The sequence below is a fragment of the Sturnira hondurensis genome, unplaced genomic scaffold (assembly GCF_014824575.4).
Source record: "Sturnira hondurensis isolate 20B ecotype Veracruz unplaced genomic scaffold, ASM1482457v3 Scaffold0020237, whole genome shotgun sequence".
Lineage (NCBI taxonomy): Eukaryota > Metazoa > Chordata > Mammalia > Chiroptera > Phyllostomidae > Sturnira > Sturnira hondurensis.
In genome coordinates, this window is record NW_028092868.1 from 8868092 (window position 1) to 8887341 (window position 19250).

Sequence of the window (19250 nt, forward strand, 5' to 3'; positions counted from 1 at the left end):
TAAAATTTAATAGTCTAACTATCATAGATATAGCAAAACACAGTTGAATTTTGCATTTCGACTTTAATACAGCGACTTTGAATAGCCAAAAGGCGCTTAAGGCTAAAACATTTCCACCACAGTACTGCACTACACACATTTTAATGAGTAGTATTCCAATATCATTAAGTTTAAAATCTTTTCAAACTGATTTCTTTTCCTGTGTGTTATTTAAATGTTTATTTGTTAATATCCTAACGTGGGGATTTTTTAGTTACTTGTTTATTGAATTGTGGTAGAGACTTCAAAGATTTTCAAGTTTATCAATTAGAGCAAGAGTTTTGATCATGTTAATTGAAATTATAAGGTATGTGCACATGTGTTTTTTAATATACCGTATTCAGTGGGTATTTACTTATTTATTTTTTTATTGTCGTTCAAGTACAGTTGTCTCCATTTTCACCCCACCACTCCCTCCTGCACCATCCATCCCTGCCTCCCAGCCTCGAACCCCCCACTTTGGCTTTGTCCATGTGTCCTTTATACATAGGCCCTTAATGGCCCTTCCCCTATTATCCCCCATTATCCCTCTCCCCCCTCCTCTCTGGTAACTGTCAGTTTGTTCTTTATTTCAAGGTCTCTGGTTGTATTTTGCTTGCTTGTTTGTTTTGTTGATTAGGTTCCACTTAGAGGTGAGATCATATGGTATTTCTTTTTTACCACCTGGCTTATTTCACTTAACATAATGCTCTCTAGTTCTATCCATGCTGTTGAGAAGGGTAGGAGCTCCTTCTTTCTTTCTGCTGTGTAGTATTCCGTTGTGTAAATGTACCACAGTTTTTTGACCCATTCATTTACTGATGGGCACTTAGGTTGCTTCCAGCACTTGGCTATTGTAAATTGTGCTGCTGTGAATGTTGGGGTCATAGGTCCTTTTGAATTGGTGTTTCAGGATCCTGAGGGAATAATCCCAACAGCAGAACTGACGGGTCAAAAGGGTCAAACATTTTTGGTTTTCTGAGGAAATTCTGTACTATTTTCCACAGTGGCTGCACCAGTTTGCATTCCCCCCAACAGTGCACTAGGTTCCCTTTTCTCCACACCCTCTCCAATACTTACTAATTTGTTTATGATGGCCAGTCTCACTGGTGTGAAGTGGTATCTCATTGTGGATATTTAATCTAAGGTCTATAATTTTATCAAATCTTGAAAGTCTCAGACATTTCTTCGCTACACTTCCCCTTTCCCATTCTACTCCTGGTTGTTAGGATGTATCCTGGACCCTCTCCTGTTTTCCTCCAGTTCTTCCAACTTCTTATATCAGATACCTTTCATTTCCTTCTCAGCTCCTCTTGGCCTCACTCTGCTCCTGGGCTACGGATGCTTACTTACCCCGCTGTCCGTTTGGCCAGGGACTCTACAGGGGCACAGCCTGATGCTTCCTCTAGACTCCACCCCCTGGCCTCCTACTGCACCTAGAAGTGTAGGGCGTGGCCACCTGTGGGGAAACCTTTAACCTGTGGGAGACGGGAGCCGCTTCCCCACCCCCACAGAACGATTGTCCTGCAGCGTGAGGGTTACACAGACTCCCCATAAACCCGTCACCTTGTCCTTGAGAGCAAGTTGTAACGCAATGAGCTTTGGTTCAGGTTGCTGCTTCCCTTCACACTGCAGTCCATAGAACATCCGCACACCCGTCTTTCCGTTTTCAATGCTCTCTTCTGCTGTTTGTGATTTTCAGTAGCTGTTTCAATGTCCTGTCATTTTTAATGACAAAAGACAACTCTGGAACCATTTGACATGGGCTGTCTATTAATTACCAGCTTTCTAATTTTTAATCTCAGTTTTCTTATCCTAAAATGGTAATAAGAGATAAACCTCAGGGTTTTATAAGAATTAAATGATTTAATATACATAACACATACTTACTATGGCTTAGTAATCAATCACTCAACAGATGCTAGCAATGATTTTTTATTACTAGAAGTTCAAAGTCTAAGTCTGTCTGGGTTTTTTTTTTTTGTCTTTTTTGTATTTTTACTCACTTTTTATGCTCCTTAGTCATTTCATACATACTTATTTATATTATCTTTCTAATTCTTTTCCTATGATCTCAAGGTCTGGGAGTTTCTCTTCTTCCTTCTGTCCATGAATTCTCACCCCTGGGGAAAGGGCATGAACAAGGATCAGGGAAGATCAGCCTCCTCTGACATTGCTCAGCAACCTGCCCGCCTCCATTTTGCCTCATTGCTCACAGATTGGAGCTCTCCTGCCCCGGGAGGGAAAAAAATAGCAAAGTAGTTCTGTGGCCCCCATGGAACTTTTTTGCCATTCAGTGGACTTATTAGTAATGGTTTGGGGAAGCAGGGGACCGAACACGTTTCCTTTCATGTTCTCAAAGTCACCCTCCCCCCTCTCCTACCACTGTCCCTCCCACCAAACCTCCTAGACCCCATTTGACCACAGGAGGGTCCGGGGCCAGCAACAGCACAGCCACCAGCCTCCTCTCTCTGACCAGACAAAGGGTCTTCCTCCTTCAGCGCTTCTCTGGGGTTACAGTAGCTGGGTTTGTTTTCAGGTGTGATCATTGGGGGAAAAAAAACGTGAATTAAATAGAATTTGCCTTTGTATTTTCTTCATAATTTTTGCCATGTTACCTGGCACAATGATATCACCTGGTGCTAAGCATGATTCAAGCCCTCAGACCTGCCAGGGTACCGTTCCAACAGCGGGGCTGTCTGGTTTGCAGATGCCCCGTGGTCCTTCATCTGTGTGGATTCGAGCATTCTCCTGCTGTGGCCTGCAGCCAAAAAAGCATCCATCCACCACAGAGCAAAAGATTTTCCAGGCTCAGTAGAAGCACGCAGTTGCTCAGCGCATTTTTGTCCTATACTGTTTATATCTGGCCTGAGGCTAAACATTTTAACCGGAACAGACTTTCACTGTAGGTCATTTATTTCACCTTTGTTTTCAGTTGGGAAAGTAAGGAAACTGGGATTACATCAGCTTCTTAACAGAACACACATTTTCCCTGTCAACCTTCCTACCCCAGCCTTGAACAGTCACTTAGCATCTCTGAGTCCTCTTCATCACTAAAGATCTGATAAGAAAGCCTCTTAGTCCAAACTCTGCGTTAACCTCACGAGACAGAGGGAGCTGCTTTCTTCTTGAAGCGCCTATGCCAGTCTTTCCCGGTCTCCTCACAGAACTGTTAGCTATGGCCCCTGGCTTCAGATGCCTTTTCTAGCCTGGACTGAATTAAACTATAGTGACTCTATAATTTTTCCCTTTGCATGCTTTTATTAAATTCATATAAATAAACCTCTATGTCATATCATCCAACAGAAATGTAATTTGAGCCATTAACTATGAGCCACACAGGTCATTTTAAATTTTCCAGTAGCCACATTAAAAAATAAAAGTAAATGGGTGAAATTAGCTTTAATATATTTTATTTACCAAAGCCCATCTATAATTCTATCATTTCAACATGTTATCATTATTAAAAATCACTCATAGATATTTTATTATCTTTTTTCACATTGCATTTTCAAACTCTGTTGTGTATGTTGCACTTCTAGAACAACTCAATTCAAAGATCTCTAGCCACATTTCAAGTGTTTATAGCCTCATGTGGCCACCGAGGTGGCAATGCAGATCCATGTAAATGACATGCGAATAAGAGAGGGAGATACAGTCTCTAAGGTCCTATCTCTGAATACAGCACATTGTTTAATATTTCCCATAAGAAATATGTGTCAGAACAACTCAAATTAAAGACAATAAGTGAGCATGGGTTGTACCTAAATATCTGCAACTTTTTCTCCCCCAAAATTAAGGTGGTTGGTCTTGGCAACAATGCTTAAAGCTTCACAGATTACCATTTGTATATGTCCAATGATATTGCCCCATTGTCAAAATATGAGCAAGTTAACACACGTAAGGAATTGAAGAAGCATCACCAAGACAGTGAACACCTGGGATAATGAATGGAGATGAAGAGAAATATATTAAATACCAACACGCCACACCCCATCTTTCTTCTTAAACTGTGAAGTACATTATCGCTGTAATTCAGCCAGGTAACAAGTCAGTGTCACCTTGAACAAATTGCTTCCAAAAAGATCTGTTTTTATCTGAACATGGTGGTACTGTATCTACTGAGGATAAAATATTCAATACAATGCCTGGGACAAATTAAGTACCCAGTTTTATATTCCAGCTACAACTATTTGATTATTACTATGAAAAGCAGGAAGGGGAGAAGAGGACAAGAGACCTAGGCGTGTGGCTAGGCATTGGAGATTCACTGATAAACAAGAAAGTCTGCGTCCCTGGTGGGGATGGAGGCGGGGAGGGCGAAGAGACAACAGCCCAGCACACAGGTGTGTGACCGTGGATCGTGGTGCCTGCTGGGAGAGTGAGGGAGCTGGTGATGGGGAAGGGGTGGGGCACCCACAGCAGTGGGTGGTTGGGGAGCACCTTCCTAAGGGATCGGCTCAGAGACTGAGGCCATCCTTGGAGACAGGCTTGGGAAGTGCTAAAGAATGTGGATGAGCCAGGACCTCCCCACAGTGGAGAGAGGCTGGGTCCCCGGTTGTCAAGAATAAAACTAAGACTGATAGAAGTCTTCTGTAAAAAGAGAGGAAGCTGACTTTATTTACTCACCACAAAGAGAACATACGTGCTGAGTGTTTTGTTAGGGGTGGGGGACAGGGTGCCGAGGGGGACAGGAAAGGGAGGCGGGGAGCCAGGGTGCCCCAGAGGGTGCGGGGTCAGGGTGGTGGTGCTAATTTAGGACAGAAAATTGCTCAGTGGATAAGGTGGAATAAGTCCACACGCCTGCATGTGGCTGGTTGTTGTATGACCTGAACGTTTGCGCTTCTATTCATATTTTAACGTAGAGAGGCAATGTGGTGTATCCATGCTCTTCACAAGACTAGTAACAGATGAGTCATGAATTCACATGTGACTCAGTAATGGACACACATCTGAAGCCATGTGATGAAAATGCTCTTCTTTCATTCCTGTTGACGTGTTTCTGTCATTCTCTCTTCAGCCGCATTGGGACAGGTCTGAATTTGCTGAAGAACGTGGCTGTGAGGCCCAGGGCAGGACAGTGAACCTGGGCCTGGGCCTGAGCAGGCTCTCAGCCGGGGAATAATGAAACCCAGTTAGGGATCTGCTGGAAGGAGGGACAGCCTCCTCGCTCAAAGGACCAGCAGCACCAGCCCCACTCCCCACCCCGCCCCGCCCCAAGCTGGTCAGGAGGGCAGAATGTCCTGTGTGCCTACCTCAGACCTCCCAACCGGAAAGTGTGGTGGCCCTGGGCTGGCCTTGATGGCACTGGAGTGTTTCAGAAGCAAATGTGACATGACTCCGGTTTTAAAGATTTCTTGTTTCCTTGGGAACCCAACCTACGTAAAGGAGAACCGACAAAATAGGAGTCAAGTCCGGGTGGTTTCTGTCTGGATTCTGTGAGTCTGACAGCGAGGAAGGGAGGGGGACCAGTCTAGGTCAGCCCAGTGTTTGTTCAGGCTGCTCCTTTACACGATTCGGTGCAATTAACTTGATAACCATTCATGTACACAGAGGAAGGCTGGGCCAGTTCACGGCCCAACTTACATGCCCACACGAAATGCGAATCCATGCATCCTACACACACACACACATGCAGGGTGGGGCAAAAGTACGTTTCCAGTTGTTTGTATGGAAAATAATACAGTCCCAAATAAGTAATAATACAAGAACAAACTGTGGTTTGCATATTCACAACTGGAAACCTACTTTGCCCACTCCTGTATTTAAGGAGTATTTCATAGCCTCAGCATAGTAGGATTAGTTATCATGATAAATTAATGATTTTTAAAAAGAGTAATCCTGAGAGCTATTGAAAAATGGCTCATATAAAATCTCATATAAAATCTTTTATTTTTCTGACAGTGGTTTGGGAGTAAGGTAGAGATTTTCTGTTTTTAATCTTTAAGATCAATTAGACAGTTTCTCCAAATTGGTTTCTGAGAGCAGTGATCCCAGTGTTTAAAAATGAGTGTGAGTGTATTTAGAAACCTTGGGAAATTGGTCATTATGCAGACAGAACAGTCAGGTTGCTGCAATTTTTTTCCCACTGGGATATTTTCTTATTACATGAACTTCTTTAAAAAAAAAAGTTTTACAAGTGAAAGTTGAGAAAGCATCAGTATTTTCCCCGTGGATCCAGTGACGAAGTGTGTCTGGAAAGACCCGAGGCAACAAGGCTAATTTTTATTTTTGAGTTTAACCACAAGATAGGATAATTTTATGCTGTGTGTTTATGTATGATATGGAGAAAGCCAAAGAGTTCACATGCTGACTTTTTAAAAAGTTTTATGTGTTGTACAACATTTGGAAAATGTTTGAAAGTCCAAAAAGAAAGATAAAAATAAAAACTGTCTGTAAGCATAATACCAACAGATGTTTACTCTTAACATTTAGGAGTAGTCCCTTCTAGACTTTTTTATTTTAATCTACTTTCCTTCACCTATTCATAGGCTGGTGAAATTTTTGAGTCATTAACTATCTCAAATGTCATTTCTAAATGTCTACAGAGCACTTCATTATAGGGTGGTACCATAATTTATTCAATGCATAACTCTGTCAAATGTTTTGGTTATTTTAGATTATTTAGAAATAATGCTACAGTGGAATTCCTCGAGGATAAATGTTTACTATAATCATATTTTAGATAATTTTGTATATAGATGATTTATTGAATGTCTGATTTTGCGCATTCTTGAGTATGATGACGAGGCAAGAGCGTTCCTGGTGTACAGATGAGGGTACATTTATCAAGGGCATTTATCAAGTCACTGAAGGAAGTGGGTTAGAGTCGTGAGTTCTAGTTCGTAGGGCTCTTGGGCGGGGCCCTTTCCTCCTGGAACGCCCCAGGTAATCTGAAAGGAGCGTCAGATGCCACTTTACTTCTTATTTAAGTAACTTAGCAATGTTTGCGATCAGACTGACCCTAAACATGCTTGGGTTATGGGGAAAGAGTGATTCCTGATGTTGTTATCATCTCGGCATCAAAACATCCATGAAATGCTCTCATTTACTGAAGTGTTTCTGCTTTCTGCACTCCTGGAAGAGGCTCCCCGGTCTCCATGGTGCCTCTCCTGCCACTCCCCTCGCAGATGGGCATCAGGCCTGTTCATCCTGGGGACCCAGTCCTTGCTGTCACACCGGCACTGCTGGTTCTCTGTGAATGTTCATGGCATTGGACTGACATTTTATTCAACACTAAAGCACAGTAAAGAAGTAGTAGATCTTGAATCCTTTGGAATAAAACTAGAAAACATTATTTTCAGATGAACTATTGAAGGCTTTATTTATTAATAAGAATGAAATTACACATTCTATCATAGGGCAACTACAGAAAAGCAAAATTTAAGTGGAGTTGAGAAGGAAGAATAAAAATTCATAAAAATACAGAACACGTAGGCTTTAGATCGGGCATATGTGTAAGGGTAACGAAGTCAGAAAATGTAAGATTTTAGAGGCTTAAAAACACAGTTTATCTTTAAAATACACGAGCGCAGAAAGAAGCACGTAGAGTTGCTGATGGTACGTTTACCTCACGCAGCCTTCGCCCCAGCTGGAGCCTGCGTCAGCATTTAGCAGGGCTCCCAGGTTTACACACGTGGGCTGCACTCTCCTTATTTTGCAGATTCCACAAACCCTTCAAAAAAAGGGGATAAAAACTAAGAACAGCATTGTATCTGCACTCTCCTAAGATGAGCTTCTGACCAGTTGGAATCCAGCCTGGGTGCCTGCACAGATCCAGCTACAGAGTGAGACCAAGCGGTACTGCATTGAACACCGTGTGTGCCTGGGGCTGTGCCCACGAAACTGGTCCGAGTTTCGTGCTCACTCCGATCTGCTCAGGCCACTCAGACCTCATGTGACCTGAAGGAGCATCATCCCCAGGCCCCAGGAGGGCTGTCAGGCAAGCAAGGACATCTGAGGCAGCCTGCCATCCAAGGGAGGCAGCACATGACAGCAGCAAGTGCCCTCCTCCTGTGCAGGAAGAAACACACTGTTGTGACAGTTTGGGGCAAGTCACTTGAATTCTAAGAGTCTCCATTTCCTCTATCATACGATGCGGTTGATAAAACCTACCGCTGTCATCTCCAGAAATAATATGGTTGAGCCCATTTACACACAGGAAAGCCTTCTACAAATGCCAAGTCGTACTGAGACAGGAATGAGTTTCAAGATTAGAAGAGCAATCGTCTAAATATGTTTCTTATACTCATTTAATTCTCCTGTTATTTTGTGACCTAGTATCAACTTCCTGGAATGTATGAAGGAGGTTTTTTTTTATTTTCAAAAATATTATTCAGTGCATTCTTTGCTGCTGGTATTTTCTGATAACATCCTCCCTTAGCACTGTCCCCATTAAAAAATGAGCCGTTTTATTTACCTTGCACCGTCCCCTATGAATAACAATGCTACAGCTCATCTGGTGGTTTCGTCACTTCTGTGGTGTCTTTCCAAACATCTTTCCCAAAATGAAAATACCTGTTAATTATAGAGATAATCTTGGGTAACATTTAATGATAATACATTATTTCTTTTTATCTTTACAATACAGACTTTCACCACATGTTTAAAAGAGAAGCCATATAACTAGCACTGGGACACAGCCTCCCCCAAATGCCAATCATATGTAATCGGCTGTGACAGGGTAGAGAGTGTAAGGCCATTTGGTGCCCAATCACTGGGAACCTTACATGCACCATGCTGGGCTAAGCAAACTCTTGGAATAGCCTTTGAACAGGGCTGGATCCTTGGGAAGTTTCCAAATGAAGCTTCTGGAACTAATTGTCAGACTGAGCAAAAATATTTTTTCTATGTTGATTTTATTTTCTAAACAATAAAAGTAATATATGCCCATTTATAAACATTTGAGATCTACAGATAAGTATTTTAGAAAGTACTGCTATAGTCCTGGCTGGTGTGGCTCAGTGGATTGAGTGCCAGCCGGTGAACCGGGGGTCACCGGTTCAATTCCCAGTCAGGGCATATGCCTGGCTTGCAGGCCAGGTTCCCAGTGAAGGGCACATGAGAGGCAACCGCACATTGGTATTTCTCTCCCTCTGTCCCTCCCTTCCCCTCTTGAAAAATAAATAAAGAAAATCTTTTTTAAAAAAGTACTGCTACTGTAAGAATCTAGAATAGGCAGTGTTAGTATTTTGTTGTATTTGTGTCAAAATGAGATCATATGGCATTTTGTATCTTGGTTTTTTGGCATTATATTGTTAGTAGTTTCCCTTACAATACCTTTTAAAAGTGCATGTATACCATTCTATCATGTTTATATACCATGTTTAGGCTTATTTTACCTAAGTTTTTGATATTATAAACAAAGTTATGAGAAATTCTTGCCCACATATCTTTTTGCAAGACTCCTATAGTAGTATAATTATTAATTGATCAACTGGTATATTTTTAAATATATTTTATTGATTATGCTATTACAGTTGCCCTATTTCTCCCTCTTTATCACCCCCCACCCTGCACACCCCCTCCCACCCACATTCTCCCACCTTAGTTCATGTCCATGGGTCATACATACAAGTTCTTTGGCTTCTACATTTCCTATACTATAGGAAATTTCCTATACTATTTCCTTCCCCTGTCTATTTTCTACTTACCATTTATGCTACTTATTCTCTGTACCTTTTCTCCCTCCCTTCCCCTCCCACCCTTCCGCTGATAATCTTCCATGTGATCTCCATTTCTGTGATTCTCTCCTTTTCTAGTTGTCTGCTTTGTTTTTGTTTTTGTTTTTGTTTAGGTTCAGTTGTTAACAAATGTGAGTTTGTTGTCATTTTACCTCATATTTTTTATATTCTTTTTCCTAGATAAGTCCCTTTAACATTTCATATAATAAGGGTTTGGTGATGATGAACTCCTCTAACTTGACCTTATCAGAGATGCACTTTATCTGCCCTTCCATTCTAAGTGATAGCTTTGCTGGGTAGAGCAATCTTGGACGTAGGTCCTTGCCTTTCATGACTTGGAATACTTCTTTCCAGTCCCTTCTTGTCTGTAAGGTCTCTTTTGAGAAATCAGCTGACAGTTTGATGGGAACTCCTTTGTAGGTGACTGTCTCCTTTTCAACCTTGCTGTTTTTAAGATTCTCTCCTTATCTTTAATTTTGGCTAATGTAATTATGATGTGCCTTGGTGTGTTCCTCCTCGGGTCCAGCATCTTCGGGACTCTCTGAGCTTCCTAGACTTTCTGGAAGTCTATTTCCTTTGCCAGATTGGGGAAGTTTTCCAATGAACACCTAAGGCTCTGCCCCTTACTGCATAACAGGTGTGCTGAGATAAAAAAAAAATGGCCCAAATGAAAGAACAGATCAAAGTCCAGAAAAAAAATACAACTAAGTGATGAAGAGATAGCCAACCATCAGATGCAGAGTTCAACTCACTGGTAATCAGGATGCTCACAGAATTGTTTGAATATGGTCACAAATTAAAGTAAAAAATGAAGCCTATTCTAAGTGAAATAAAGGAAAATGTACAGGGAACCAGCAGTGACAGGAAAAAAAAACCGGGACTCAAATCAATGGTGTGGACCAGAAGGAAGAAAGAAAAATTCAACCAGAACAAAATGAAGAAACAAGAAATAAAAAAAAAAAATGAGGAGAGGCTTAGGTGTTCACCGGGAAGGGTAACCCACATTGCTGTGTTGTGATGCTGTATATGGCGGCGCAGTCAGAGAGGGAACAGCACTCTTGCCCAGCAATCTGCTGATTTTTCAGTTGCTTCCCCCACTACCCACAAGCAAATTGCACCCTTCTGGTGCTGATTAGTGGGTGGGTGGGCGGGCTTGAATACCTTCTAAGACCCTGTAGTTCTTTTCAACAAACTCTCCTGTGAAGCTGGAAGTTTCTCCTGCTGCTACAACCCTCACAGGTTTTTTCAGTCAGAGATTTTGAGGCTTTATTTCCTGGTGCTGGAAACCCTGGGTTTCCTGGTCTGTCTCGCTTCCCAGTTGTTCCTCCCGGTTCATCTGCGAGGGAATGTGGGACTGCCTGCTCCGCCAGCTGCCACCTTGCTGTGAGTACTTTCTGCCTGGCTGCCCGACTCTGCCCCTCCTACCCGTCTGGGTGAATGTTTCTTCTTTAACTCCTTGGTTGTTGGACTTCCATACAGTTCAATTTTCTGTCAGTTCTGGTTGTTTTTTGTTTTTAAATTTGTTGTTGTCCTCCTTTTAGTTGTGCGAGGAGGCATAGTGTGTCTACCTACGCCTCCATCTTGGCCAGAAGTCCTCTATTTTTAATTTCTTTTAGTATTATAATTTTTAAAACCACACATTCTACTTGGGAAGTTACTAGAAATAGTTTTAATATTAATTGGCAAAAAGAAAACAAACTCATGACGAAATCTATCATGTAAATATAACTAGAGTGAATATTTTGATATATACCTTATTTTACTTAAAAAAATTAATCCAAAATATGACTTGGTGTAAGTATATGTGAGCCAAGGATCTAAATTTTTTAAATGTCTTCAAACTAGCCAATTTTCCCAATATTATTTGTATAACAATCCACCATTCCCCTCACTGACGTCTAGTTATTGCAGCTCTGCCCCAAGGTGGACCAAAGGAGCGTATTGAATAGAACCAGAATTTTCTTGGAACACAGCAATAGTGAGATGAATGGCTAATGCTTTCAAATAAGTATGCAGCTTACCAGTTATTCTCCTTGCTGTAGACCTGGAGTTGGCCTAGCTTTAGACAGTTATAAAGACTCTCGCCTTGATCAGCCCACGACTTCTCAGTGCCCCTCCAACCCTCACCCTCAGCTATAAATCTGGAAGGAGGTAGGTCTAAAGACACCCCCGCCCCTCCCCACAGCATCACTACAGGACATCTCATTGGCTTCAGATCATTCCAAGCATTTGGAGAGAATGGCCCATTTCCAATCAATGGTCCAAGAGCAACATTCTTTTCTCCCAACACCTCTCCATCTACCCTAGTTCTTCATGCTTCTCTTATCTATTTTTACAGCCTTCCAGCAGGTAACACTGGACCTAGACTCTCTTAGGTGCTTTCTGGGTTTCTTGAAGGCTGATTTGGCTTAAACCATGCATCTAAATTAAAACAATATTAAATTTAATATCAAGTTGAGCAGTAACATGGTAAGCACTAGGCTGCATTATAATTGCAGTAGATTATATAATGGCTGCTTTATCATCTCAGAAACAAATGGAGTGCAGGAAAAAAAAACAGAATAGAAATAGTGACTTTAAGACCCATGGTTTTATAAAAAAGAAAAATATTGGGAATTTTGACCTGCACCTATTGAAACAAACAAAATATTGATCAGACCCCTCTCAAACCATCACACATAAGATTCAAATACTTTTCACTTAAGCAAGTTAAAATGAGTACAATGCTTTTAACATTTTCTGAAATAAAACCAGAAGACTAATACTAATTACATTAAACACCCATCCACCAATATACTTACAAATGATTTACCTGGGAATCTATTTCAATAAAGTTCACCTTCAGAAAGTAGCAGTCAGAAAAACTTCTCTGAAGCAGGCTTTTTTTACATGTGAGACTGCTGTGCTTTGTCATTTGGATAAATCACTGAATTCATCTAAACAGAGTAGGTTCTTATTGTTATCATAAGCTTTTCTTGGCCTAGAATTTTTCTGTTTATTCACTATAAAGAAGGACAGTACTTTTTATCTCTAAAATTGGATTAGTAGTTCCTAACTCTGTGAGCAAATGGAAGATGACTGTGTTCATCAGAACCACCTCGGTGAACCAAGACCCCCAAAAGGTGATCACCAACCATCCGTCTCCGGACCATCTAAAGAAATACAGCTGTACATAGCTATGTATTAGAATGAAGTTAGGGACTGCTGATTCCAATCACGTTGTCTTCCTGAATTCTGAATCCACCATTTTTCATCCGTTTTCACACGAGGACTCTTCTCATCTCAAACAGACCCAAACTTGTTTGAGATGATAGAAAGTCAATCATTGCATAATTCACTCCACCAAGAACTAGCTATGTGACCCTGGCTAAGTTATTGAGCTTTGTTTTCTTATCTTTGAAATGGGGATAATAATATGAATCTATTGGCTTATACTGTATATACGATGATGATTAAATATGGTAATGTCTATAAATGCTTAAAACTTTTGCCTGGTACATTGGGAGCTCAGTAAGTGTTCATAATGGTGAGCAGTGACATTTGGCAGTACTCATCCGAATCATCATTCAGTTTTTACCTACTAAAGCTCAGTGGTCAAAAGTCATTTGGTTTACTTCACAGTCTTTTGTTGCATACTGAGAAAGCATTTGAGTTACTTATTTCTAAAAATACAATTCTAATGATTTCACAAGGCATTTGTTTTCATTTTTAAATTTTTTAATATTTTTAAATATTTTTTAACATTTTTTATTATTTTTCAAAGTACAGTCGTCTCCATCCCCCCCCCCCCACATCTCCCCGGCACCCCCGCCATCCCCACCTCCCACCTTTGATCCTACCCCCCCTTAGATTTTATCCATGTGTCCTTTATACTTGTTCCTGAAAACCCCTCCCCCTTTATCTCCTCCTACCTCCCCTCTGGTTACTGTCAGTTTGTTCTTAATTTCACTGTCTCTGGTTATAATTTGCTTCCTTGATTATTTTGTTGATTAGGTTCCACTTATAGGTGAAATCATATTTAGCAACAGGAATACACATGAATTAAATTAGTATTGTTCCAGCCCTAGCTGGTGTGGTTCAATGGATTGAGGACTGACCTGTGAACCGAAGGGTCACTGGTTTGATTCCCAGTCAGGACACATGGCTAGGGTGTGAGCCAGGTCCACAGTAGGGGGTGCACAAGAGGCAACCACACGTTGATGTTTCTCTCCCTCTCTTTCTCCCTCCCTTATCCTCTGTCTAAAAAATAAAATAGTTAAAAATAAATAAGTAAATTAGCATTGTTCTAATGACTTGTATTCACTGACATTGGATTTTTGAAAGATTTGACTTTGAAATTTATGGAAAATACTTTCTAAGTAAATAGATTCTTAAGGGTAACGCATTTCCAAAGGAAGTCAAGCAGGTCTGTTTGTTTGCTTGCCTGCCTTACCATTTTGGGAAAATTTGGAGGTCTATAGATAAACATCTTGAATTGTTCTGGTAAAAATAAACATTTGGGGCAAAAGAGCCTAGGGTAATAGTAGCCTGCATAAGGGCAGGATGGATCTGGACAATTTCTGAGAAACTGATGGTCCAGGGACATCTGAATGTTCCAACCAGGGACCAGAGCAAAGCAGCAGGGGACAGCAAGGGGAACACAAATCTGAGGGCTCACTGGGAATGTATTTGACTTCAGGCTTTAGGTCAAAGCAGGCAGAAGATTGACTGAAACTTGGTAGTTATCAAACCTGGCCAGAAGGACTCAAAGTCAGAGAAGACAGAATGTTCAAGGTCAATAGGCGGGCAGATGGAAACCAGGTGACACCAGAAACCAGGGCAGTGGACATCTCCTCTTTTTTCCTGACCCCTCTCCTTTCGTCCTCTGGTGACAGCATGTTGATTTTACTCATCCTCCCTTCGCCGTGTGTCAGTCCCTTCACCCAGGGGTTGGGTGCATACTGTAGGCTGAGCCAGTCAAGTGCCCTCTCCAGGAATTTGAATGTTCAACTGGACAAGCGAGGACTTTATTCACAGTGACAGCACATCTGGAACCCTGCCCATCAGTTTTTGTACCTTGATCCTCACAAGAGCCCCGAGGCCGAACCCTTCCAAGGTCTGTTTATTTAACTTCTTTAACTTCTGTGGGCTACCCTATGTCATTCCAACAAATTCCTCTTTTATCATTCAGTTAGCCTAAGTAATTTCTGTTGCTTGCCACCAAAGAACCCTGGCAAGGATTCAGGAATCCAGACAACCGTCTGGCCAGCAGAACTGGTGGGTCAGCAACCTCCTACCCCAGCCAAGGAGCCTCTTATAGTAACATGTGAGGAGAGAATTTGCCTCAGGAGCAGTAATTCAGGTCAGCATGTGCAAATGGGTGCACTTTTGCTAGGAAACTAATCTGGCAGTAACCCAAGAGAAAGTGGAATGTGAGAACTGAATCACTGATTAATCATTGTTTATTGCCAAATTATGAGATACTTTGTGCCATATATATATATATATATATATATATATATATATATATATATATATGGCATGAGTGCCACACCAGGTAAAGTCAAGATTGATTCGATCAATCTATAAAAGAAATGGTAACTATGGAAATACCATCTCTACCCAAAAGAGGTAACTTGGAATAGCTCCTTGACTTAAACATTCGTTGAGACAACCTTACCTGCCAGCCTGGTGTCAGCCCTCTGCCGTGCTCATCCAGGCCCCCTTGAGAAGTCATGGCCAAGCGTTTTGCACTGAGAAAGGCCCGGTCCAATGCTCTGCTGTCCTGCTGTATTTTGGTGTTCACTCCTCAGCCTGTTTTCATTAACTATACCTTTTTACTTTGCAAACTCTGCCTTTTCTTCTCCAGCAGCAATGATTCATCTAGCCGCTCTGCATAGTTTAATTTAAGCACGTTTGAAGTCCACACCCAGAATCAAACAAACCAAAAAGAACATCACCAACATACAGAAAGTCTAATTTTTTTTATTATGCACATTTTGGAAAAAAAGTCACTCTAAATGTGTGTCCACATTCTTGACCCTTACTTTGCGTAGCTGCTCCATTGGCCTATTGACATTAGGTTGAATTTTGGGGGGAGTCAATTCAGTCCGCCAAACTGTAAAAAACAAAAAAGCTTCTGGCCAAGTACAAGGCTTAGTTTATTACTGACTAATAAGTAATAAACTTAGTTTATTAAGGTCACCTGTCACAGGTCTCCCAGCAATCACCCCAGGTCGTGAGTGCTTGGTACTACCAGTAGGACCGCAAAGACCAGATAACATCTCCATGGAGACTGGTTAGCTTTTTACTCTCTGGGCAAAATGATAATTTTGCAAGCTGTTCTTGCTTTTGAATATAAGGCAAAGTAGTCATTGCTACTGGGGAAAGAAACAATACGAACTATAGAAGTAAGGTAGTATATTCGTCCACAAAGATAAAGGGATATGTGTTTTATTTTATTTGTTATACAGTGCACCAATTTTTGCCACCCCCACCACCATGCTGCTGTTTTAGTCTTTCATAATGATTTGTCCCTATTGAGACCAGGAGGTGAGGCCCTGCTCCATGGCCAATTGGGTCCCCACAGCAAAGGGGGACAGGGGAGAAGTGGAAAGAGAACTGTAATTCAGAAAGGAAAGCCTTGGGCCAATTGTCCTCAAACTTTAGTTTGCAAAACTGTCCTTTGTAGAGCTTATTTCAAAATTCAGATTTCCTGGAAAAATCCTCATAGTGTGGCCTAGAACCCTGCACTTGTCCCACGATTCTGATGTAAGGGATCTGGGAGCTGTCTTTTAGAAACACTGCCTCAGACAGATGGAACAGAGGGAACGCCTGTCTCTCTCTGGGCCACACCCTCCAGGCCTTGAGTCCCAGACCTGTGGGACCCTCGAAGAGTTCCCAGATGTTAGACAAGGCTGCCCCTCCTCTGAGGAGTCTGCCCCTCCTCTGGAGGGTCTGCCCGGCATCGGCTAGGGAGAGCTCCAGCAAAGTAGGAGTGGACTGTGCACTGTAAAACAGAATGGTGGGCTGTGTGTTAGTTACCCCTTCTGTTTCTAAGCCTTTAGGAAAGGCATTTGCGGGGAGAGGAGAAGGAATTATTTGATGTGATTTTGACTATATATTCAAGTCTCCATGGTGCCTCTGCTATAGTGCTGATGTGAGAATTGACATAGGTAAGAAGTCAGACGATGTTAGCTCTTTTGATGGTGAGGTTGGTTGATGATGAGGGTCCCGCAATCATGTTTATGGTGACGCCAATTTCTCAGCTGCCCTACTAGGAATTAGGGGAAAATGTGGTACCAGCTCACCTCCCCCAAGGCCAGTGTGGCCAGTGATGTCAATGCTTCTGCTCTCCTGAGCCCAGGTAAGCAGCAGCAGCAGCAAGTAGGGAGAAGCCTCCGGGAGAATTTGAATTTGGTTGAGCTCAAGCAGACCTACCAAATCCAGCCACTTCTCATAAACAGGTTCTTCCTCTGTGTCAACCTAGGAAGATCTTGAGTTGGGTTTTATTAAGGGGGCAGGCAGGCTCCCCTTTTTGAACATTGAACTGGTGTGCCAGGGGCAGAGGGTAGAGCATCTGTTTCTGGGAGGCGTTCTGTAGGATGGAACGTCCTCGTTTCAACGCACAAGTGAAGCATATGAGAGATTTCCTTTTTAGTTCTCCTTCATGACTTGACTTGTAAGAATCATATTAATGCTTCCCTTATACATCACAGTGCCACAAATTTATGTGCATTATTCAGTTTAGTATGGGGCAAGATGTGAAATATATATATGAATCTATGTAATGATAAGCTATGTAATAATCAGACTTTGTTGCATGAGGACTAAAAAATGCAGTTAATTTAGTTAGTTGGGCACAAAGAGTAGAGTTTGGTGATCAATAAAACTTTAATTCATGATACACAACAGACACATCCTAGAAAAACCTGCAGGCAAACATGTGTTCAAAAAACAAACTATATTAAATTATATTTTCAAAAGAATTTTGAACCCATCAAGAAATAAATACTTAAGAATCAACTGTGTATTTAAGTATTTACTGTATCCTAAATATACTTAGGAGGAAAATTAAATCATACATCAACACTAGCTAAACACAGTTCAAATGTTAATAAAGGAAATTTAGTTCTTGACAGTATCATACACTTAGATGCTTGCCAATGACACAGAAAATTCTACCCGGAAAAATGAGGTTGGAGCTACTTGGAATAACCCCTCTCATTGGTTGACGGTCTCCTCGCGTATCCGACACTTTCCAGGTATTTTCAGTACACACAGCAAAATTGCAGCTGCACAACCATAAATCTCTCCTGTCCTTGTAATCAGGATGACCTGTTGTCTTTAAAAGATCACAGCACCTCATTCAGGATAAGAGGGTAGTTGTCCATCTTCACGCATCAGGGACCTTTCAGCTACTGACTTACAGAGTTACTGACTGGATTCTTCTGCAAACCGAAGGAGGAGGATGAGCGTGAGGATGAGGGGATGATGGGACCACGCACTCTGCTCTAGATCAGATTTACCAGGGATGAGACTGGAAATCTGGCGATGCTTTTGCCTAAATGGGCTTTGAATGGTGTGGCCATGACATGGGAGCAGTGCGGCAGCAGGCAGAGCTGCGGACAACCCGAATGAGTCTGCTGCTGTTTTGCACATATACACCCGGGTGAGGCTTTTTTGAGGGGGAGCAGAGATTCTCCCCATATCTCAAGAAATCAAGTTTTCCATACATGCACTCAGGTAGCTATGAGCGAAACAGCAGTCTAAATCTTGGGGTAGGTCTCGTGGATAATGGAAGTTGTTTTAGGAATATGCCAGTTTACAACCAAGTTTCCTTATTGTCCCTCAACAGCAAGAATTACAGAAACTCAGTAGAAGTTTCTGCCGTCATTTCTGCCCCAGCCAACCAGCCACCTCACCCCCTACCCTGTGTGTGCTCTGTCTCACAGCCGCTGCTTCCTCAGCTTCCACATCCTCATGGTTCCTGCTCATTCTCACCTCCTCCTGCCAGAGTGGGTCTCATCTGCATCTCTCTGCTGCTCTGGGCTTCCACTCCCACCAGCAGGCACCTAAGTCCCCTTTCAAGAGAGAATCTGATTGGTCCACAGGACAATAGACTCACCTACGTTGGCCCAATCAGCTGTGCCCAAGACTGTGGTGCATCATAAACTCTCAAACAGTACTCGCTATTATTTTGCCTTTAAGGAGTTTTATGAAGAAAATGTCCCAAAAGTATTTCTTTTTTAAAGTTAAAGTAAATGTTAGTAGCACCAAATATTATCTGCTCCAGTAGACAAGAATTTTAGGCCCAAACCTAACAACTTTTTAAAATAGAAATCTTAGCTCATTTCTCACTAAGTTGTTAAAGGACTTTAAACAATAAATGTCAGTATCAACATTGGAATTTTTTTAGGTACCTGAAGTTAGACAGTGATAACTATTTGGACATTCTACTCTTTTATCTGGGAGGTTTTTTGTCTGATTCTGTTTATAAGCAGATATTTAACACTGAAAAACGGATTCCAAATAGCCCTTTCAAAGCTCAGCGATTCATTGTGAGACATT

The 19250-nt window shown here is 41.7% G+C and overlaps 1 protein-coding gene and 1 long non-coding RNA gene across 2 annotated transcripts in view; one reads left to right on the forward strand and one right to left on the reverse strand.

The window, feature by feature from the left end:
- COL4A3 (collagen type IV alpha 3 chain) overlaps positions 1-19250 on the forward strand; it is a 134014-nt gene that overhangs the window by 3920 nt on the left and 110844 nt on the right. The window lies entirely within an intron of this gene.
- Positions 1534-18707, reverse strand: LOC118975380 (uncharacterized). The gene is made up of 3 exons (XR_005064039.1): positions 18612-18707; positions 8438-8535; positions 1534-1736 (listed from the first exon to the last, which is right to left on the reverse strand). It is a non-coding gene; the product is annotated as an uncharacterized LOC118975380 (long non-coding RNA).